This window comes from Sorex fumeus, unplaced genomic scaffold (genome assembly GCF_029834395.1).
Source record: "Sorex fumeus unplaced genomic scaffold, SorFum_2.1 ptg000002l, whole genome shotgun sequence".
Lineage (NCBI taxonomy): Eukaryota > Metazoa > Chordata > Mammalia > Eulipotyphla > Soricidae > Sorex > Sorex fumeus.
In genome coordinates this window covers 30072725-30097035 of record NW_026606059.1, presented here as the reverse complement: position 1 = coordinate 30097035, position 24311 = coordinate 30072725, and the positions used below count along the sequence as shown (strand labels likewise).

At 36.9% G+C, this 24311-nt stretch overlaps 2 pseudogenes; one reads left to right on the top strand and one right to left on the bottom strand.

Annotated features, from left to right (window-relative positions):
* LOC130022045 (60S ribosomal protein L9-like) overlaps window positions 1-24311 on the bottom strand; it is a 60989-nt pseudogene that overhangs the window by 22193 nt on the left and 14485 nt on the right.
* On the top strand, window positions 20031-20135 carry LOC130023497 (uncharacterized; annotated as a pseudogene).

Sequence of the window (24311 nt, the reverse complement as noted above, 5' to 3'; positions counted from 1 at the left end):
ATAGCTTGCCAGGCTCTCCAAGAAGCATAAATGGGTATGAAATGTCTTATAATGTGTTGCTCGGCTGCTTTACAGCTGTGCGGTCCAGAAATCAGCCTGGAGCATGGCGGTGGTTGAGCCGTGGAGGTCAGCTGCTGGGGCTGGGTCCCTTGGGGTGGGGAGAGCTCTCACCCACCCCACAGCCTGGCTCAGAGTCCGGTGGGATCATTCTGGGGGGCCTTCTTTTATGCTCCCACCTAGGAGGTGCATCCATGAGTTCTGGAGGGTAGCCCATGAGGAGATTATCTGGTGCTGGCAGGGTGTGGTTTATGGATGTGATCCCTGAGTCACAGGAGACTGGAGGAAGCCGGCACAGGATCTCTGTTCTGGGTCCCGTTTAGTCCATAGTCCAAGGTGACAAAGTTCTGCATTATCTGGTTTCCGTGGGACTTCATGCATGCATGAGTCTCAGCCTGAGCATCTGAAAAGCAGCCTGTAGCGTGGCGGTGGTTGGGCAGTGGAGGTCGGCTGCTGGGGCTGGGGCCCTTGGGGTGGGGAGGGCTCTCACCTGCCCCACAGCCTGGCACGAAGTTTATTATAATGCACATATAAAAATATAATCTGTCAAATTTATTTCTCCTTCTGATTTTTCATAAACATAATCTCCAAGAATTCCTTTGCTTCTGCTGCAGATGGTAATATTTACTCTTTTTTTTAAGCTGAGTAGTTTGTTGTGTAGATACATACATAGGTACAGATATATAGCTAAAATATATACTACATCTTTATTGATTCATCTATCAATTGTCCTTTAATTTGTTTTCAAATATTGGTTATTAAAAACAATGCATCAATAAACAAATTGATGTATGTCTTTTCAAATAAAGTGTTTCATATTACTCCCATGGATATCCTGAATGGGAGTGCTTAGTCATATAGGTGTTCATGATTTAGTTTTTTGTGGTGCATGGGGGTGTCTTTTGAGAAAAGTTCATGATGTTTTAAATTGACATTTCCATCAATAATGTGCAGAGTCCCACATCCTTGTCAACATTTGTTACTAGTCATCTTGATAGCCATTCTCACAGGTGTGAGATTTTAACTCACTGTGATTTTGTTTTGTACTTCTTTAATAACAGGTGATGAGTTATTTTCCACTCTCCTGTTAAACGTGTGTTTGTCCTCTTCTGAGAAATATCTGCAAGGACAATTTCAGTCCATTGTTTGAGTTGTCTGTTTATTACTGTTATTGAATTGTGTGAATTCTTTCAGAATATTCATAATGAACAGTCTGATACATAATGTACAGTCAAATCAATAGGTACAAAATATCTTCTCATTTTATATGACTCTGTTCCAATATTTTTTATATCACATAATATTGAGAGATTTTCTTTTCTAAAGTTTCCTTTGGACAATGTAAAAGAAATCTTCCGTGGTAAATGATCTTGCTAGACTTTCATCACTATCCATTGATACAGCTTTATTCTTTATTTCATTATTCCCAGTGCTTTGTGGAAACTAAACATGGATGCCTGAGCTGCCCAGAGCAGCTATTCAGTGTTTTCTGTGTTGACAGAGTGGGGAGGTAACATGCTGGCATTTATGGGTCATGGACATTGGGTTGGCTCCTTCCTTAGGATGGGGTCCTCTGCAGACTATCCCCAGGCCTTGTGACAGACTACAGGTTCACTGGCGTCTCTGGCTCTAGGGGTGACTCTCTGAATTAGACTGGGTTCCCTCCCAGGATGCAGGGTAAAGAATTTGCTCCATGTGGATTCTACCTGAAGTCTTCAGGGTAGGGTGCAGGCCCACCCAGACCCTGGGGTTGGTCCTCCAGAGATCAGAGATAGAGGTAAGATAACCCTTATCATCCAATTCTGAGTCTTCTTGCAACTGGAGGAAGAGCCCAGACCCTGTGGCATCTCTGCTTGAGACCCTGTCTGGTTGGGCAGGGCACCCTCCTGGGGGTGGAAGTACAGGGCAGGAGCCTGGAGTGATCTGCCCACCATCATCAACATGAGGCATAGGTTCAATGACATCTTCACGTCTGGGGTGATTCTCTGATCAGGCTGGGGTCTCTCCCTTTATTTCTCCTGCTGAAGTATCAGGTTTAGTAGTACTATAGCACTGTCGTCCCATTGCTGATCGATTTGCTTGAGTGGACACCAGTAACGTCTCCATTGTGAGACTCGTTGTTACTGGTTTTGGCATATCAAATATGCCACGGGGAGCTTGCCAAGCTCTGCCGAGCAGGCAGGATACTCTCGGTAGCTTGCAGGGCTCTCCGAGAGGGACGGAGGAAATCAAACCCACGTCAGCCGCATGCAAGGCAAACACCCTACCTGCTGTGCTATCGCTCCAGCCCGTCAACTTTAGTACTGCACTAAATTGAGTATGCTCCATAACTTCCTCCCTAGGGCTATGTTCCAAATCCCTGTTCCCCAAGTTCAACTTCTCTCAAGAGGAAGCTCCCCCATCCTCCACAACTAACATTGTGGACTCCTTCTTCCAATACATTAGGGATGTAGGTCCTTAGTGTGAGGGTTTGTAAAGAGATATCACACTGCTCCCACTACTCTCTCTTCTGGGAGAGCCTAATGGCATTCCAACACTTTTTGGCTTTTCTCAGCCTCTTTGAAGTTCTCCATTACCATTCACTATGAAAGTGCTGGCCATTTCCACTGGAAATTTCTCTTATTTTCAGGATGTTTCATTTTATTTGTGGGAAAGGGGTGAAACAAGATTCTTCACTAATTCACCATCTTTACATAAGTCCCCCAAACCAGTTATGTAGAGTAGCATTCATTTGAAGGATTGATCTCATTTTAATCAATAATCTCTCTAAGTACCTGATATGCAAATAAGTCCACACCATAAACATGGTGGTTATTGTTAGATATTGACCCTAAGTGTTTTAGCATTCATCCGTGAATTATCCCCTTTCCTCCCCCCCTAGAGAAGCTTACAGTGCTCTTATGAGCACCACTAATCCCCTGAGTTTTTCTTCAACTTTTCCTTTGTGTTTTACCTCTCATTGTCACAATTCTCCAACTCAAGGTTGGTTACTTATAAGTCAAACTTTCTGGGAACTCTGTATTTTGTATTTGTAATGAATTATTTTCTTTTCTTTTCCCCATATAGTCTTTCATATTTTACTCTAGAGCAACATTCTTTACTTAAACACAAAAAGACCATTAATGCTATGCTCCTAATATTTGGGAATTGATTGACTCGGAAATATATTTACTCATGGGCATCCTTCATAATTGCTTGACTCAGGTGTCAATTGCCATAGTTCCTAACACTCCACAAAGGGAGATCCCACTGTGCAACTGGGATGGAACCCAGGGCAAGTGGAGAAGCTACCCCGACATTGAAATGGGACAGTCTAGAAAGCATAAAAGTATGGTCTTGTTGCAAGCCATCTTGACTTAAGAAATAGTTCCCCCCTAGGGGGACAGACAAACTGAACTGGCCTGAGGACTTAGTCTGAGATTTACAGTAAAAGTCTTGGTCATTCTCAGAGCCCGGAGAACTAATTTTTAGAATCTATATCTCTTATTCTGTTTATACAAATAACGGCCAGTATTAATAAGAAGTGAATGCAATTGTTTAATACATAATGGGAAAGAGAAAAGCAATATAGTTGTCACTGGGAGACAGCATCTCCTTGAGTTAATTCCCCAATGAGAATTGTCTCTGTCAAAATGCTTTACTTCTGTAAATGATTAATCACACTATGTGCAGCGCTATACCTTGAAGTCCCTCAGATGTTCTATAAGAGTGCTAACAACTCTTAATTAAATGCACTATTTTGAGCATCAGTCTACAGTTCCCCATCTTTTTGTTTTGGGGAGGCCTGGGAGGTGGTTTTTGACCACCAAGCACATGCATTGCACAACCACATTTAGAATTAATGATTACGGATTCGACAGAAGTTTTGGAAGAACACAGCTTAGCTTAGAACATCAGAGGTCCTGTTTTTCTTCAAACATAAAATGGCATTGCTATATCTGCATTATTAAATCTCCAGGGATTTAAATCCAATAGCATCCTCCTCCTCTTCCTCCTCTGCCTCCTCCTCATCATCATCATCATCTTTCTTTCTTTCTTCTTCTTCTTCTTCTTCTTCTTCTTCTTCTTCTTCTTCTTCTTCTTCTTCTTCTTCTTCTTCTTCCTCCTCCTCCTCCTCCTCCTCATCTTCCTTCTTCTTCTCCTTCTCCTTCTCTTTCTCCTTCTCCTTCTCCTTCTCCTTCTCCTTCTCCTTCTCCTTCTCCTTCTCCTTCTCCTTCTTCTTCTTCTTCTTCTTCTTCTTCTTCTTCTTCTTCTTCTTCTTCTTCTTCTTCTTCTTCCTCCTCCTCCTCCTCCTCCTTCTCCTCCTCCTTCTCCTCCTCCTCTTCTTCCTCTTTCTCCTCCTCCTCCTCTTCCTCCTCCTCCTCCTCCTCCTCCTCCTCCTCCTTCTTCTTCTCCCCCCCTCTTCCCACCCTGCTTCAGGATATTATGATTTGCAATACAAATACTGAAAGGTTGTGTACATTCCTTTACCTACTTTCAACACTCAGTTCTTGTCCAGAGTGATCATTTCTAACCATTATTGTCATAATACAAAAATCTTAATTATTAATCATAGAAATTTTAGAAAAAAGGTTCTGTAGTCCACCAACTGACTTATTTGATCAGATAAAACTGTATTTAATAACATACCTTCAAAAACTGTAATTTGAGATTCCATAAGACCCTGCAATACCACTTCTGGGAATATAATCCAAAGGTGCAAAAAAAGCACAGTAGAAATGACATCTGTACCTATATGTTTGTTGCATCACTGTTCACAATATCCAAAATCTGGAAACAATCTGAGTGTCTGAGAACAGACAACTGGTTAAAGAAACTTTGGTACATCTACACAATGGAATACTATGCAGCTGTTAAGAGAGATGATGTCATGCAATTTGCTTATAAGTGGATGGTCATGGAGACTATCATGCTAAGTGAAGTGAGTCAGAAAGAGAGGGACAAACATAGAATACTGCACTCATTTGTGGAGTGTAAAATAACAAAATATGAGACTGACACCTAAGGACAGTAGACACAAGGGCCAGGAGGATTACTCCATAGTTGAAAGCCTGCCTTATGAGCAGGAGGAGAAGGCTATTCCTGGAATAGAGAAGGGATCACGAAGAAAATGCTCGGTCCAGATGGTAGATGTACGCTGAAAGTAGATAAAGGACCAAACATGATAACGTCTCCATATCTGTATTGGAAACCATAATGCCCAAAAGTGGAGAGACAGTGTGGGGGGAATTGTCTGCCATGGAGGTAGGGAGAGGTGGAAAAGGGGTGGTATACTGGGGATATTGGTGGTGAGGAATGTGCACAGGTGGAAGGATGTGTGTTTGATCATTGTATGAGTGTAACTTAAACATGAGAGCTTGTAACTGTATCTCACGGTGATTCAATAAAATAAAAGCTAAAAGAAATAAAAAATAAAACTGCATTTAAAACATTTTGGGCTGGAGCGATAGCACAGTGGTAGGGCATTTGCCTTGCGCTCAGCCAGCCCGGCTGAGCCGGGTTTGATTCCTCCGTCCCTCTCAGAGAGCCCGACAAGCTACAGAGAGGATCTCGCCTGCAAGGCAAAGCCTGGCTAGCTACCCGTGATGTATTCAATATGCCAAACACAGTAACAACAAGTCTCAAAATGGAGACGTTACTGGGCCCATTCGAGCAAATTAATGAACAACTGGAGGACAGTGTTTGACAGTGACAGTTAAACATTTTATAATTGCTTCTCTATTTATACAGTGCCAATGAAGAAGTCACAGCTTAACAAATTTTGCAAACACAGTTTAAAGGTATTTTTAAATTAAGTTAACAATGGCATAACAGTTTATACTAAAATATTACACCTTATCTATAGCACAAAAATCCTATTACCCATGAGTTTTTTCCCCAATCTTGTGATAAATTTTGTAAAGAAATAATAATTCTGGGAGTGAGGATTGGGGGGATTTAGCACAGAGGGCAGGATGTTTATCTTGCATACAGCTGACCTGGGTTTAATGCTTCTGATACATACGGCCTCCAAGTCTTGCCAGAGTGAACCCTGAGCACAAAAATAGGAGTAAGGCCTAAGTACAGCCAACCATAAGAAGAAGGAAGGAAGGAAGGAAGGAAGGAAGGAAGGAAGGAAGGAAGGAAGGAAGGAAGGGAGGGAGGGAAGAAGGGAGGAAGAAAGGAAGGAAGGAAGGAAGGAAGGAAGGAAGGAAGGAAGGAAGGAAGAAAGGGAGGGAGGGAGGGAGGGAGGAGGGAGGGAGGGGGGAGGAAGGAAGGAGAGCAATATTTATCATTTATAATTATTCATCACTTTTTGGTTATTTCCTGCCATTGAAAATGCTCAGGGGTTACTCTAAGCTCTGCACTCAAGAATGACTTCCATTGGTGCTCAGGGGATCATATGAAATTCCAAGGATTGAACATGGTTCAGCCACGTGCAAGGCAAACATCCTACCTGATGTACTGTCACTCTTTCACTAATTCATCATTTTAATTAGTATTCAATTGATTTATTGATCGTGCCTTCTGAGAACTATTGGGTCCTTGTATTAATATTTATCTTAGATAGACTTGGTCTTATTGATACCAAAATACTTAGTAGATTGAATTAGTCCTCTCAAAATGAAATAAAAATCATTTTTATTTCCAAATAAATTTATAACTGAAATTTTTTTAGAAAAAATGAAATTCTATCAACTAGTCAACATAATCTCTGAATAAATTTATTCAAATCTGTTTCAACATACCTACAATTTTATGACATTTTACAGGAAGAATAGGAATAGGAATAGGAAAGAATAGGAAAATAAGGACAGAAAGTTGTCTACTGGGTAAGTTACTTGCTTTGCATGTGGTGACTAGAATTTGATCCCTTAGTATCCAATATCATTTTCCAAGTCCTGTCAGTAATAATCTCTGAGCACAGAACTAGGAGTAATTCCTGAGCACTGGTGGGTGTATCCCATTTATTTAAATGGAAAATAAAATCTCTTTAGGAGAACAGAGGATTATTTGGTTTTAGTGTATTCAAATGTAGACAAGGTGATTAAATTTGAGAATTCAACAAAATAAAACACTAAAAATACTTATATTTTAAACGCAGTTTTAAGAGAAAAGAAAGTTAAGGGAGATAAAAGAGATGGTATTTAAAATTCATTTCATGACAGTTCCATTCAGAACTCTCATCACTTCCACACATGGGAAAGAAAGAATTGACAAAAACACTGAGCAGTGGTTTTGGGGGTTTATTCTGGATTTTCACAATTTTTCCTCTGGGAATTCTTTTTAAGGTGGGGTTCTCTCTTAAGCATCATGTCTCCCTGAAATGATAGATATTTTCTGAATCAGGAAACAAGGTGTGTGTGTGTGTGTGTGTGTGTGTGTGTGTGTGTGTGTGTGTGTGCGTGCGCACGCATGTGTGTGATTTTTGGATTGTGTGAATATTGCCTTTCCTTGGGTATACAAAAGCTGCATAGTTTATATGCACATATTTTCCACCTAGTGAAAAATGAACCCAGAATTGAAGGGACATTTTGGCCTCAGTTGGGATGTGGAAAGCAAACAGAATAAGGTTAGTTGAAGGTTAAGCTGTGTTGTATTGATGTAGTAATGTTGTCTTTAGAACAAATTAGCTCCCTGGGACTTGGCGACACAGTGGAGTATTAAACCCTTCTTTACAAAAAGAACATGCACAGGTTGTTTCTAACTTGAAAAATGCCAGTGAAAAAAAACGACACAAAGACCAAGCTTGAAGAATGTTTACTTTGCAGAAAATCATTTAAAAATGGAATCCCAATTTTGTTGGCAGCCCAGTTTTTTAAATGGACTATTTATTCTACACTCCAGCAGCATATGGTTTATTGCAGTTTATATGGTGTATTGGAACTGCCTGAACTTGAGCACCTTAGGGAATGTTTGTTTTTTATTTTTTTAAAGATGGTTGGACTAAAATTCAGTATGAATCATCTAAGAGAGATTTAGAAACATGTGAAGATAAATGTTTCCCATGTGACACAGAAGAGCACATCTGGAAGGTATCCTATATAAATAAATACCTGAAAAGACCATAGTTTTAACAGATATCAATAAAGAGTAAGAATGTGAGCTTTCCATAATTTAAGAAGAAGATATAATTTTAAATTATAAATGAATACTACCTTCTCAGGAAAATTTCTGGAAACTCTGATATTATAGAAATAATCCTGTAAATATGTTCTATCACTCATTAATTTATTCACTCATTTGATCAACAAATTTTGCAGTGTGTTTACCTGTTAAAGCTGCTCCTCTCCAAGTTCTACAGATATAAAATTGAGTAAATCACATTTTTCTCTAAAACATTTCTGAGGTTGCCATCAATAAGTTTTTAAGCATGTAACTTTCATAAATACCAGCAGATAACCCTAAAAGAATCATATATTGATCCTACCACATATAAAGAATTATTTCTAACCTCTACTTTGTCTTGTGAGCAATTTCTATTTCTATCTCATATCATATTTTAAATTTTATGTTTTTCTCCTTCTGCACAGATCATTTCTAAATAATTTGGTAATTTTTTTCCTTCTCCCCAGGGCTTACTTCTGGCTTTGTGCTTGGGAATCATTTCTGATGGGGTTTGGGGAATATATGTGGTGCTGTGGATTGAATCCAAGTTTGGTGCATGCAAGGCAAATGTCCTTCCTACCTGCTGTACTATCTCTCCATCCCTAATTGGGTCTTTCTTAACACATACTAATTAAAGATAGAAATTGGTCAAGTAAAATACAGTTTTATTTCAGGTTTGAACAAAGAAATATCCCTGTAATATTTTCTTCTGAATTTTTTCTCCTATTCTTGTTTTTTTCTTGCCTTTAAAAGATTTTATTGGTGAGAGTGGAGAGATGGTATGATGGGGAAGACACTTGCCTTGCATGTGACTGATTCTGTTAGATACCCAGCACCTCATATGGTCCCCAGAAGCCCTACGGGAGTGATCCCTGAGCACAGAGCGTGGTGTTAGCCTTGAGCTCAGCTAGTGTGATCCAAAAACCTAAAGGAAAACAAAATAACAAAGACTTTATTTAGGAGATGGTGTGGGGTTCTGGGCTAGAACGATAGCACAGCGGGTAAGGTGTTTGTTTGCCTTGCACACGGCCAACATGGCCAATCCGGTTCATTCCTCGGTCCCTCTCTGAGAGTCCGGCAAGCTACTGAGAGTATCTCACCCGCAAGGCAAGCTCCCAGTTATGTATTCGATATGCCAAACACAGTAACAACAAGTCTCACAATTTGTTGTGAGACGTTACTGGTGCTCGCTTGAGCAAATCGATGAATAATGGGAGGACAGTGCAGTGACAGTGGGGTTCTGGCATAGTTAGACAATGCCCTGGTTCTACTGTGTTCTTTGTCATTGTACTTTGTTATAAATATTAGCTAAAATTTAGAATTTCTGTGTAATAAAAATGCATACATGTAATTTTATACTATAACATTCTTGGCTTCCCAATATACAAATTCCCTGATTTGATAAAGAATGCTTGCATGCTTGCAGAACTTTTATAAAATGAGCAAACAAGGAATTGACATATAAAGGAACTGGATTGTACTGTTCTTTACTTAAAGGGAAGGACATTAAACATATTTTCTATATTAGATAAGTAGCCTATAATTACATTGCATTTAGTGAATATTAGCACACAATTTCTTTCTAAATATCTCCCTCACCCATTTTTCCAGCGACTGCTAGCAGAGTGCCTAATATATAGGAATTCAATTATTTTGGTTTAATAACTAAATTTTCAGATGGATGAGTAAATTATTATAAAATATAATAATATTTATAAAAATGAAAAAAATTCTTTCAAAGTGAATGACAGAGGGCAAGTAAGTAGAAATTTATCTTGGAGATAGCCAACATGAGTTCAAATTCCTGCTCCCCTGGTGGTCCCCTGAGTACCATCAGGATGATCTCGTAGCACAGAGCCAGGAGCAAGCCCCAAGAACTGCCAGGTGTGATCAAATAACAACAAAAAAAAATGAAAAAATTAAGCAATTGGCAGAATAAACTGATTGTCTCGGGCCATAGAATTGTTTAAAATGTATAAAAGGAGATTCTTATAAGGGACACAACAGCTTCTTTGAATTGATTTCTCCTAATTCACAACATACATATTATCTCTTTCCTTTCTCTAGAACTTTTCAGAGTTATTTAAGAAATTTCCAGAGTTCTGGACAGCAGTCCCTCATCTATGATCTCTTTTCTGTTTTATTTATTGGGGTCGAAAAAGGGGGATTCTGCAGCAGTGCTCTGAGCCAGGGGCACATTTCAGTTGACACTTACTCTCCTCTATGTTGTGGTACTGTTTAGCAGAGTGTGCCAGAGGCCCTCTGGGTCGGCCTAGTGGTGCTGGGGGGCCGGTGGGATGGTGTCGTGTGGGAGCATTCTACATGCAAGGCATGCTGTTGCCCCCTGTTGAGCTATTTTTCCCCACTACTCCTTTTTCTTTAAGTAAGAGCAGGGACCAGAGAGATAGCTCGAAGGACTGGACCATACGTCTTGAGTGTACCAAGCCCTGGTTTTCATCCCAGACATATCTATTTTCCGTCTCCCAGCACCACCCGTTGTAGTCCTGGTGCTGCACTGCTTCACTGGCCAAACACTGCATTAGTCCACCCCAAAATCTCTATGGATTTAGATAACTTCATTTTATTTTATTTTTGTCTTCTTCTACATCTCACAGTCCAATGTAGATCAACCAGGAAGCACCCCTCCCCTTAATCACTGGGGCAACAAAGCTCCTCATATGAATTTTGTTCCTAGGAAACAGTTAAGGAAGAACATGTCAAAGGAGAGGAAAGTATGAGATCAAAATTCATGGTCAATATTAACACTATAACACTCTACCTCTATAATCTTATTTTTTCAAAAAGAAAAAAAAACACCTATAACTATGTTGTCTATTCCAGCATTTAACATTAAACATTTGCTCACTGAATTTATTTATGCAACTAAGTATCTCCTATTGTTTCAGAAAATGTTAGTCAAATAAATTAAATATTAAACTTACTAACATACTCACTGTTTTTTATACATCAAACTATGGTCAAATTTCTCTTCTGCCACCTAGGAAATACTAAACTGGTAATAACTCTAACATTTAATAGTAGCTATAAAATCCTGAAGATGCCTTTCTTTAAAAATGTGGAGTTTAGAGCATAAGATATTAGATATCAAGTAAAGGCAAAAGAATCAACTGAAGATAAAGTTATGAGATTAGAAATTCATAAATTAAGGATAAAATCAAGAAACTAGACTTTTTTTTTGTCTATAACTAGATTTTAAACGGAGGGGGGAGACCGAACCCCAGATACCATCAATGCTTATTCTATAAATAAATGTCTTCTGGGTTAACTCTACTTCAAATAAATGATATTTTGTAGATATTTAGAGTTCTTAGTTCTCCTGCCTGTGAAGCCTAAAAATTTCTGTTTTAAAATTTCCTTAAAATTTCTACTTAAAAATGGTTTCCTTATACCTTAATTATATTGTATTTTCCCGTAGATGCCTAGGGTCAGTTCTGGTTTTGAGAATGCATTCCCACACAGAATGTACTTCACAGAATTCAACTGACAACATTACTAATCATACAAAGAAGTAGACAAGAGATTTTAATTACCAAAGGTAGCCTAAACATTCTGAAGTAACTGAAGAAAAGAAAATAAACAGAATTGCAAGCTTAGCACAGACATTTTATCATTTAATTTTTAGTAACAGTTGGTTACACATTTCAAATTATATAAGCATATGTATAGATGGCCAATTTAATGGTATATTTTATTGATACATTGTTTTGAAAAACTCATAGCATATTCATAAAGGACCAAGTCAAACAGATGTCACAGATAAAAGATCTGATAGAAAATGGAGAGACAATAAGCAGGTGAAGCATTTACTTGCTTTACATGTAGCTGACCTGGGTTTAGTCACTATCACTGTATGTGGATCCCTGAGCACCGCCAAGAGTGATCCCTGAGAACAGAGAGAAGAGGAAATCCTAAGTACCCCTATGTGTACCCAACCCTAAACCAAGTCAAACAAACAAACAAAAAAAAGATCAGATAAATGTTAGTTGTCATTGTTGATGCTTGTAAATGCTTTGCATAAGGTAAAGGTAAAGGTAAAGGCCCTCCCGCTGCTCGTCGATTTGCTCGAGCAGGCCCAGTAACGTCTCCATTGGAGACTTTGTTGTTACTGTGTTTGGCATATCGAATACTGTGTTTGGCATACCGGTAGCTTGCCGGGCTCTCCGAGAGGGGCAGAGGAATCGAACTCGGGTCGGCCATGTTGGCCACTTGTAAGGTGAACGCCCTACCCGCTGTGTTATCGCTCCTGCCCTTTGGTTTGGTTAATTTAACTGTGGGCTATGGTAGATGCTACTTTTGCTGTTATTCTAGAGGAAGTGAGTGAAATATTTGATAATAATAAAAAAAGATTATCATGTATATCACATGGTAATCTTTCAGTACCTGAATTGCAAACTGGAAGGGGGAAGAGAGAGAGAGAGAGAGAGAGAGAGAGAGAGAGAGAGAGAGAGAGAGAGAGAAGCAGAGACAGAGAGACAGAGACAGAGAGAGGAGAAAAATGCCTGCCACCATAGTGGCAGACTGGGGTGCATAGGATGGGGGTGGCCAGAGGGAAGCTGGGGATATTGGGGTTAGGAAAGAGACTCTGTTGGAATATTGTATGATTGAATCCCAATCATGAACAACTTTGTAACTTTGTATCCCATGGTCATTCTTTTTTTTTTAATATAGGAGGTAAAAGGAAAAGATTAAAGTGTTAGGGGTGCATTACAATGTTAGACACTTGATAGTCATAACAATAATAATAAAGAGATCTGAACCAATAGTACAGAGTGTAAGGCATTTTCCTGCTGACCTGGGTTTAATTCCTAACACCTTAAATAGTCCTGAGGTATTCCTTCTTTTCTTGTTTTGTTTTGGATGAACTCTCCAGCAGTGCTCCTAGACCTGGTGACCACTAACTGTCCAGGATAGTTGGTCTAGATGTGTGGGCCTGAAAATTCTTGTTGCGCACAGGTGATGCAGTGCAGCTAAGATTAGACAGTGAGGGAGTCACCAGGCTGTAACTGGTGGTGCTAGCTATGGCAACACGATTTAATTTGGAACATCACACATGCCTTGTACCAAAGTTCTCTCCCCTTTTATCTTTCTCTTTGGTATCAAATGCCCATTTCTTAACTTATCTCCACTGAAATCATTAACCACTCTTTCCTTACATATAGATGTAACTTAGAAACAAAATTTATTCTTGGGGAAAAGGTATAGTTGAATTAATTCAAGTATATGGACTTATAAGCATCCAATAAGTAGAAGACTTAAAATACAAATAGGGATTGTCTGGATTCTAACAAATTATTTTTGAGAAATAGTATGTCCTAGGTCTCAGTGATCTTTCAGCTGAAAGTTAAACCTTCCTGGAATCTTATGTGAATGAAATCACTTTCTGTTACTTCCATTTCTATGAATGCCAATATTTATGCTTCCAGTATTAAAAAGTCACAACCATTTAGCCTCAATCTACTCAAATTCAGCTTTAGGTTTCCAGAGGAGCCCCTGAAATAGCACCTGGCCACCTACCTTAGTTCGTAGACCAATAAAATATGGAGCCTTAAAAATGCCATCACCTTCTTTGACTGCACTGAACTGTGAAACCTGGAAGAAAGTAGAAACCAGAACAGTTTGTGAGAAATGAAGTCATCTTGCTAAAGAAACAATTTGTAATGGGGCATTGTGCTGAGAGCTCTGCAAACCTATAGTCTAAAGTTGGTATAGGTGTTTGAGCTCAAAATAAACTGTGAGTGACAAAACCAGCATTATTCTCAATTGTTGAGGGAGCATGATGGATGTTGCTTCTCCAAGCTCTGGAAAATTAAAATAAGGGTCCCTGGAAAGATCTATTCTATAGCATGTTCTATTTTCTTAGGAAAAAATGATGTATAGAGAAAGAATGGTCTGTATGTGTTTTGAATACGAAGAGCTAAGTCTGTCTTTACATTCAAATTAAAAATTAATAGCCTGGCATCTTTTCAAATTTTTTCAGTTTGAACTCTGAACAATTTTGTGCTGATTTTTGGTAAAAATATTAAAATCAAGTTAAATAGCATTGCCACCAAAATATGGATGGGATTGCTTATCTAGAAATTTATACTTTGTTGATAGAAATAGCATAATGTGTTGAGCAGTTTCTGGAGACACGAAAGTATCTTTCTTATACATTCTTTATGTTCTTATATATAATCTCTATAGTTTATTGGATTTTCACATTTGTTTTTCCAATTGTCAAGCAGAAAGTTGCATATGTGAAAAAAATTACCATCATTTTCAAAGGTTGTCTACTCAAGATTTCCAGATGCTTCAAAATCAGACATGCTTCATGTTAATTTATAGATCAGAAAATATATTTCCCTCTTACTAATAGCAGCATTACTTTTCCTTCTAGGAGAGTATTTGCTCTGATAGTAAACAGTCAGGATCCATCAACCTGGATTGAAAGAAATAAGAACTGCCGCCAACTGTCAAGACAGTTTGTCCCTCTGGAGTCCCTTGGTCATACTGAAAATGAAGGATTTAAATTGTCAATTGCAATAGTATCACCTACAAACTTGCAATGAGTTCAGGCATGATATCTCTTCGAATTCACTCTGATTATTAGACCCATTATTGGATGAGGAAGGTTGATGTGTAGAAAACTTAACCCCATTTAATTTTTCTTGGCAATATATGAACCCTAATTTTGAACCAAGACAACTGGTCCTCAACTCACACCAAAACAATGCAACCAGTTTGACCTCCCCAAAGTGCTCTCCAGCATGGAAATATACATATACATATACATATACATATACATATATACAAACACACACACAAATATATATAATTTTACATTGTATAGTTTGCTGTTTAAATCATTGTGTTTGGATTAGAATTATTGGAATTTCTAGGCAGTAATTATGTAGTTTTTAATTTTTAAATATCCTTCATTTTTTTTCTATAGATAACAGTCTACTAAAACATGTAACTTTTAAGTAAGGGCACATTAAACACCAGGTTGTCAAGTTAAACAAAGCTTCTTTTTCTTTTATTTAGTTTAGAAATGAAAAAAAAATCTTATCCATTTCTTATATTTACAATTAAGCAAAGACAATGGACTTAACAATTGTAGGAAATAAAATAATCTCTAAAAATAAGTAGAGGTAAAAGATGATCTCTTTCCATATTCAAGAATCAGGCTTAATAGATAATAGATTATCTTTGTTTAATTCATCTAGTTAAGCATTGAATGACAAATTATTCAAAGATATTTTGATCATTCTCAAAATTGTATCTATAAGTGCAAATTCTATTAAATAGATATGTATACATGTATACACACTCATATATATGTCATTGCTTTTCATACTGAAAGGTCACATGAAATAGATGAATAGTAATTTATATGTCTCAGAGTCTTAAAGTGCCCAAATCACAGATTGAAATAAAAGCAATATTTCAGTAGAAATAAAAACATTGCAAAGAGTGCTAGTTTCACCCTAAAAAAATTTAAATTCTCAACTACAGTTTTGAAAAGAAAAACTATCAACCATTATTATTTGGTATTTAGAAAGTTTTGAATTTACAATATTAACAAAGACAAAATATTTTCTTGACCCTTACAAGCTCAAATGGAAAACCCCAGCCAAAATCATGGGTTGTTTAATGAATGCATGCAAATAGGTCATTGTTTGGTATGACATGACATTTGCTTATTTCCTATTTCGGCTTTTTAAATTACACCATTTAACAAACATTCTTATCAATCCTTTTTACCATTGTTTCTACCAGAAAGGTATCTTTGCTTTATAGAATATAGGGCAACCTGCCTTCAGAAGTTGTAAAGAAAAACTTACCTACTTCCCCTGTTTGACTTCAGCCTAGAAATTCCAGTAATTTTAATTTGGAAAAGATTATTTTCCTTTATTTAAAAATGATAGGCCTGTCTTTTACATTCTCAGGTAGCCAGTTTGCTTTCATAGAGGAAGCAAGATTGATGGGCATTAGAACAAATGGCAAAAGGAGGGCCTTTTTTGTTGACAAAGCAAGTCTGAAAGAAAAGGACCAAGTCTTTTGTGAAAGAGTAATATCTTCATCAGAAATCTCAGGGAAGAAAAGTCTGCCAGAAAATATCACATCATGAAACCAAAGCACATGAAACTAATTCTAGGCACTCAAAAAAGGAAAAAATATTCAACAAGAATATGGCATGCTTATTAACTGTTTATAGAAACTAAAACATAGAGCTACAGCTATATCTCTGTTACACATGCAAATAAATTTCACATGAATTTAAAAAGAAAATATAAAGGTTAAACCAAAATTCCATCAATAAAAATACAAGAAATGCTAGAAAAAAATCCTCATACAATATTTATTTAATTGCAGTTTGATTTGGAACATTCATAAATGATATAACAGTTATAAAAATTTCCCCACAGTTTTAAATTCATTTGGGAACAAAAACACTACAAATAGTGGTCAATGGTCTCCATAACCATGCCACCAGACCCCATGCCACGCTGTCTCATTCAGGGCGCCCTGGATGGGGTTGGGTGAGACCACTCCTCACCCCAAGAGACCCAGCTCCTACAGCCCAAAATGTCCAGAACTCAACTGCTGCCCTGCTCATGGCTGCAGTCCACAAGCTCAGGTTGGGCCTCACCCGCAAGTGAACTATTCATGGCTGTGCGACACTTCATACCACACACCCTACCCATACTCTAAAAGTACCACACCACATTTGATGGGGTACAATGTAGGAGACAACCAATCTTAGAGGGAAATATTGTTTTCAGATATAGGAAATATTTTTTTCAGATATAGGCACAAGGCTCAACCTTTAACAACATGTTAGTGATCTCTTATAGAAGGGCTTAATGGACCCTCAGTGAAATACCACAATCTTCACACTCTTTGCTCTAAGGAAACTTTTTGGTAGCATTATCAGAAGTTTTTCATAACAAACAATACAACATAAATTATTTCGGTTCCTATCTGGGGCTTGGGTTTTTCATAACAAACAATACAAAATATATTACTTCGGTTCTGCTTTGGGGCAGGGGTTTGGGTTTGGGACGGAAACATCTGAAATATGGTGGTGGGAAGGTGTAATGGTGGTGGGATTTGTGTTTGAATACTAACAGTTACCAAATATTGTGAGCTACTTTATAAAATTTTTTTAAAAAAACTTAAAAAAATAGTTGTCCAATAAAGATTTTTCAAAAATATCTGCTCACCAAAAAAAGGGCTAAGAAACTTAATATGTTTTCTCACAGTTTAAGTGCCATCTCAGATGAGAAATGTATTTAAAGTAGTAGTCAAATAATAATTTAAAAAATAGTTACACGGGATAAGGATTTACTTTTGCTTCTCAGAAGATGAGCTATATATTGTTTATTCTAATATCTAAATTGAACCAAAACTCCTATAATTTACTTGATAATACTAAAAAAAGTTTGAAATGCAAAAAAGAAAGCAGTCAATTTCCTTAGTCTCATAAAACATAATAAAGTCTTTCTTTTTTTCCTCATCTACTACAGACTAGGTTGCTACTGAAAAGTCAAATAAAGAAACATGTTTAAAAAAAATAGGGCTCTTTCTAGCAAAATCCAGGATGAGGCAACCTATTAAAATAAAAAAAAACTTTTAGACAATAACTATTCTATTCGAGCCATTAACAGGGAAAAGCAAAACAGAACAAAACAAAACAAAATTATCCCATTTATACTCCTGGTAATAAAGACCAAGTGGGAAACTATACTTCAGTCTCACGCAAGCTATAAAGGTGCCCCAGACTCTTGCAGGGTTTGTGTCCAAAGGTAACAAATGGGGAAGCATGAAAGTTCATCCCTTCTGGTTAGTATCAAGCCCCCTTTGTCTTGCAAAAGGAACCTTTAGAGGAAGCCGGAATTCCTTGCCCTCACTCTCTCCCTTGGGATGGTGCCAGAGGAAGTTTAGTGATGAGTGAAAACCTTACCACTGCCTACTAATAATGAGGCCCTCCCCACACGGTTTTGGTAGCAGCACAAACTTCTGACTAACAGTGATGAAAAGTTCCCCCAACTCTAGTCAGGTGTCAGTCGAAAAAGTGAGCAATGTGGACTTTTAACTCCACTTCTTGTACTGAGAAAGTTTTTCCCTTTGCAAAGATATGTCAAAGAAAGCCAGCTACAGAAAAAAAGAAGGCTTAACTGGAATCCAGGGACTGAAACCATAATGAAAATATGTCAGTTTCAATCAGAAATCACTCATCATACTGCAAACAAGAAAGATCTCAAAGAGAAAACATGCGTTTACTTTGTGCCAACATTGAAATGACAGAGATATGAGAATACCAATAAATATTTTTAAAACGGCTACAAGAAATATTTAAGACTTGCTTGAAATATATATAAAAGAAAGTCTCAACATGTAAATGGAAAATATGAGAATCAAGTAGAAATTTTAAATCTAAAAACTACAATACGCTGAACTCTTAGCCCCAAACTGAGACCAAGAGCCATGAGAGGGAAAAGAATGAATCTGAACTGACAAACAAAAGCACTTGCCTAAGTGAAACAACATGAAGGAGAGAGAAAAAGAAAATAAACAGAGTTATGGGAAGTGTGGAATATAATAAACTAACATCTGTACTCTCGGACACCTGAAAGAAGAGGAAGCAATGGGTCTAAAAAATGTGCTCCAGGAAATAATGTCTGAAAATTTTCCCAGACTTGAGATAGAAACTGACAGATTAAAGATAAATGAAAATTCAAATAGGATAAACACAATAAATTTCACATCATGATTGGACACTTGAAAACTAAAGACAAAGGAAAATGTCTTGAAAAGACTGGAAAAAAATTAACACTTGACCAATAGGAGAAAATTCAAGCATGGCTTTCTAAAGAGAAACCCTGGGTGTGAAGCAAAGCAGAATAATAGCTTTCAGGGCTAGAAAAAAAAAAAAAACCAAATTTCTTATATTCCAAATCAAAGGGAGAATCAAGACATTGCCACTAAAGAAATACGAACGTAATTTGTGATTGGCAGAATTATTTTTTAAAAAGTATAACTAAAAAAATCACTAAACAGAAAGTAAATAACAAAAGAAGAAATTTTGAAATATTAGAAAAAAGGTAAGAAATGTAAGGAAAGTAATCACTGTTAATGTCAATGGCCTCCCGTTGTTCATCGTTTCCTGGAGCAGGCCCAGTAACATTTTGAGATTTGTTACTGTGTTTGGCATATTGAATACGTCACGGGTAGCTTGCCAGGCTTTGCCATGTGGGCGAGATACTCTCGGTAGCTTGCCAGGCTCTCCGAGAGGGGCAGAGGAATCGAACTCGGGTCGGCCAAGTTGGTTGCGCACAAGGCAAATACCCTACCTGCTGTGCTATCGCTCCAGCCCAAGGAAAGTAATAAATAAGAAAATTAAGAAAAGATAACGAAAAAAATTTCCTTCACTTTGAGTTTTTTAATTAAAAAAATACAATGGGTCTCATATTTGGATATGGTTGCAAAAAAGTTTTGACACCTTGATGTTCTTCTAAATATATGTAGAAAACATTTAAGAATATTATAAATAGAAGTCAGTAAAGAAGAATAAGATGAGGTGAGAATCCAGTTTCCATTTTTGGTCTCATTCTAATTCTAATTCTCATTCTAATTTGTGATTGGCTTCTTCTATATCTTTCATGAAGATGATAAAGGTAAGGTAAAGGTAAAGGCCCTCCCGTTGATCGTCGATTTGCTCGAGCGGGCCCAGTAACGTCTCCATTGGAGACTTTGTTGTTACTGTGTTTGGCATATCGAATACTCTCGGTAGCTTGCCGGGCTCTCCGAGAGGGGCGGAGGAATCGAACTCGGGTTGGCCATGTTAGCCACTTGTAAGGCGAACGCCCTACCTCTGTGCTATCACTTCTTGGCCTTTTGGCTAAGATCAAGTGTAGTATGAAGATGATATTGTATAATTTTAACCCAATTATCTTTATTTTTAAAAAGTATGTCCTTTACTCATTTCATCTCTATATATTAGAACATAATTTTTATATTCTTTTCAGAAGAGTCCTTTAATGTTTTTAATACCTTTCACTGTTCTATATATACTTTCTTCTACAATGATCATTTTAGTTATATGTTTATAAGGAATATGAAAATACTTTACATTTAATAAATGTCACTTCTACATTTCTTTGTGCAATATAATAAAATTTAGAAGGAAAAGAAAGTTATAAATGTTCAGAATTTGGAAGATGTCTTTTCAGTTAATCATCTATACAAATAAGTTGTGAAATAAATTTGAGGTGGATATATAATCAGGTGTTAAGGACATTTGAGGGAAGAGAAGAAGACTTGCATGTAGCTGACCCTGGTTCAGTCACTGATAGCACATGACACCTTGCGCATTGCTGAGTGTAGCCTTGAAGGCTGAAAGCACTGAGAGGGTAGATGAGGGAATCTGACACAGCAGAGATTTGACACTGAACCCTCAACTCTCATATTGACCCATCAGCCCAGAGGGCAGAGATTAGGGCCCCCAGAACACCATTTGTGAAGACCATATTTCCCCAAATAAATAAAATTTCTGGTCAGAAATGATAAAAATCACAGTCCAGTAAAAATTAATAATAAATGCTGAAGGATTCTGAGTTTTTCTCTGAAAATCAGGAAATGAACCTAACATAAACTATGACGATATTTGCTTCTCTCTCTATTATCATATAATTTGAGAACTTAAGATGGTGACAAGTCTATTGCTTCTATCCAAACTCCTATATTAATACCTCTCTTACTTAAACCATTTGAGATTAATGCACATGTTAATATCTATATTTGGGTATATAGAATGGAGGTAAAATAGAACAAGTTGTTTGGTTTTTCTTCTGTTTTGTTGTTGTTGGTTTTTGAAGCAAGATAGATTTTATTGAAACTTATTTACAAAGATGTGAAGGAAGAGAAAGAAAGAAGCACATGTTTGAGAGAGAACACAGGCTTCTCCAGGGGAGAAATAGGCAAGCAAAGGAAACAGAGAAAAAAGAAAGAGAGATACATGTTCAAGGAAGAGTACGGGCTTGAAGAGAAAGCCAGAATGGAAAAAACTTGTATTCCAAGGAGTCCTAGAAAATCAAGTTTCTCAGAAGATGTGGTAAGACTAGGAAATGAATTGTCTACGGGTTAATATATGTAATATATATGTATATATTATAATAAAACATGTAGTTATAAAGAATGCCTATATTACCTCCCTGGATTCTCCAGGAAAGGAAATGTGAATTCTGGCAGTGCTATGAAAGATAATGAAAAATCTAAGCTGCTGAAAAGATAATGCAAGAATTAGGCTACTTGCCTTACACGTTGCCAACCTTGATTTGATCCTTAGAGCCACATATGGTTCCCCGAGTATAAAGGTAGTGATAACTAAGCACAGAGCAAGGAGGAAGACCTAAACACTGCTGGATGTAACACAAAAAAACAACCAAACAAGAGTAATAAAATATACTTGACAATCACGTAGCTGTACACTTACAAAGGTGGCACTTGGAGCAGTATAGTTATTTCAGTGTGTACCTGTGTTATTCAGAATTCAATTGTAGAAGCAGAAGAAGGAGGTCATGTAGAGAGAGTTAAATTAGATGATAGATGCTTTATCGAGAATTGACACAATACAATTATGATCCAAGTTCAAAAGTTTGCTTTATCAACTGTTTCTGGAGCTTGAAGTTCAGAGTACAAAGAAAGGAAGACACATACAAAGAGTTAACCTAATGTCCCCCCTTCTTCACCAAGAGACAGTGAAATCAGAGTCAGTTTTTGTTGTGTCTAATAGTATTTCTGTAGGATTTTGCAGAAGCCAAAACCCTTTGCCATGGCTTCACATACACTTGACTAGATGTTGCCTCACATTTCTAACTTACTTGAAGTAATTTAGCAGAAATTTGAAAACCATCATTCAGGTAAAAATCTTGATCTGTCACTTTCCTTATTAAAGTTTTTGATGTGGTCTATCTTCTGACTAGACTCAACTCCAATTTATAGTTTTTAGGAATAGATTAAAAGAAAACATATTTTCTTTATATAGCTATAGCGCAGGATGAAAATTTTTCAGCATAATAGCAGGGTAGAAAGTCACTGAAAAATTATTGTGAAAGGGTAACATTTTTGTTATTGATGCAGCCTAGTAAAAATAAATAGAAAATGGAATAGGAAAAAGAAACATGTTATTTATAATAAAAGATTATAATATCAAAATAACAGAAGAGTTTGGAGGTCAAACAAAATACGCAGAGTTGATTTAGAAAGAAATGTACCAGGCTGAACATGACCAGTAATAAGCAGAAAATGAAAGGAATCTGTAAAGTATAATAAAACATGTGAAGATGTTTTTTAAAAAACTGTAGCACTGTAGCACTGTCCTCCCGTTGTTCATTGATTTGCTCAAGCGGGCCCAGTAACATCTCAATCTTGAGACTTGTTTTTACTGTGTTTGGAATAATGAATATGTCATGGGGAGCTTACCAGTCTTTGCCATGCAGGCGAGATACTCTTGGTAACTTGCCGGGCTCTCCGAGAGGGACAGGACGAATTGAACCTGGGCTGACCAGGTCGGTCGTGTGCAAGGCAAACACCCTACCTGCTGTGCTACTGCCTCACAAGCAGAATTAATAGTGTACATAGAACACATTTTTTATGAAGAAAATTTTTCATTGATACTGTTGATATGCTCTTGCCAAATTCAGAAAAAGATCTACATATAAACTAATAGGAGAATGAAATTTATAAAATAATGATAGTGATAATGATAATAATAATTGTTTTTCCTGATTTTAAAATGAGACAAAATAACCAGACATGTCAAAACTATACTTTGGGCAACAAACCAGTCATTCTAGCAAAAACAATTACTAAAAAATAACAGTCAACACCCTGGAACTAAATGCCAGATGAAAAGAAACACTGATCATGAGATTTGAAGAGGAAAATCTTACAATAGGAAAATCCTGAATTTAAAAAATGTTGTTATTCGTGTGAAAAATTCTCTGCAACACAAGTGCCTAGAAATATAAAATACATTATCTTTCCTTTAAAAAATCTATTCAAAACTTCCACAAACACAAAGATTAATCCGATTGAAATTCAGAAATAGGGAAGGATAATAGCAAATGACTGCTGTAATTGAGAGCAAAGAAATATAAAAAATCACTGGAAAATTTGAAAAGAAATTGAATATAAATATAAAGCTCTTGAGAAATTTAATAGGGCAAAAAATGGTATCCTCTTAGCTATCTTCCTGTTCCTAAAGCTAACCACAGGACAAATAAGCATTTTTGAGAAAAAATAAAATGAAAGTATATAAATTAGTGCAATTTAAATAGATTGTTTTCAGTATATATAAAAAATACGTGCATTTTGAATTTGATGATTAGATGAATAGAGACCCAAATTAGTTTTTAGATATGTAATGGTAAAATCCTGTTAAAAAATAAAGTAACTTCTTTAAAAACTTTCACTGCAAGTAAAAGCAAACAAGTCATTGAGACATATATAACTAAGGAAACAAAAACTAAAATAGAAAGGATACAGCAAATTATAAGAATTTTTAAAAGTAAATGCATATATTGTCACATTAAATGTTTATATTTAAAATATGTCAATAAAAGACAATGAAAGCCAGATGAAATTTTAATGCCAATGCATGTCTCTCAATAAAAAAAAAGAAATCACACAAAAGTATGTATACTTTTTTTTTTTAATTTTTTTTTATTTATTTTTTTTTTTACAGTTGTAGATTTACAATTTTTTTTGTGCTTGGGTTTCAATTATACAATGATCAGATACCCATCCCTCCACCAGTGCCCGTTTTTCACCACCATGGATAATATCCCTCCCACCCCCATCCCCCCATCCCTCCCTGCCTCTGTGGCAGGGCAATCCCCTGTGTTCTCTCTCTCCTTTTGGGTGTTGTGGTCTGCAAAAGAGGCATTGAGTGGCAAACATGTTCAGTCCATAGTCTACTTTCGACATGCATCTCCCCTCCTGGGAGGATCCTCCAAACATCCTTTATTTGGTGCTCCCTTCTCTATCTGAACTGCCCTTTCCTCTAGGATACCCGGCTGGCCTCTAAGTTATGGAGTAATCCTCCTGGTGCTGATCTCAGCTATTCTTGGGTATTAATCTTATACTTTGTTAAAAAGTAT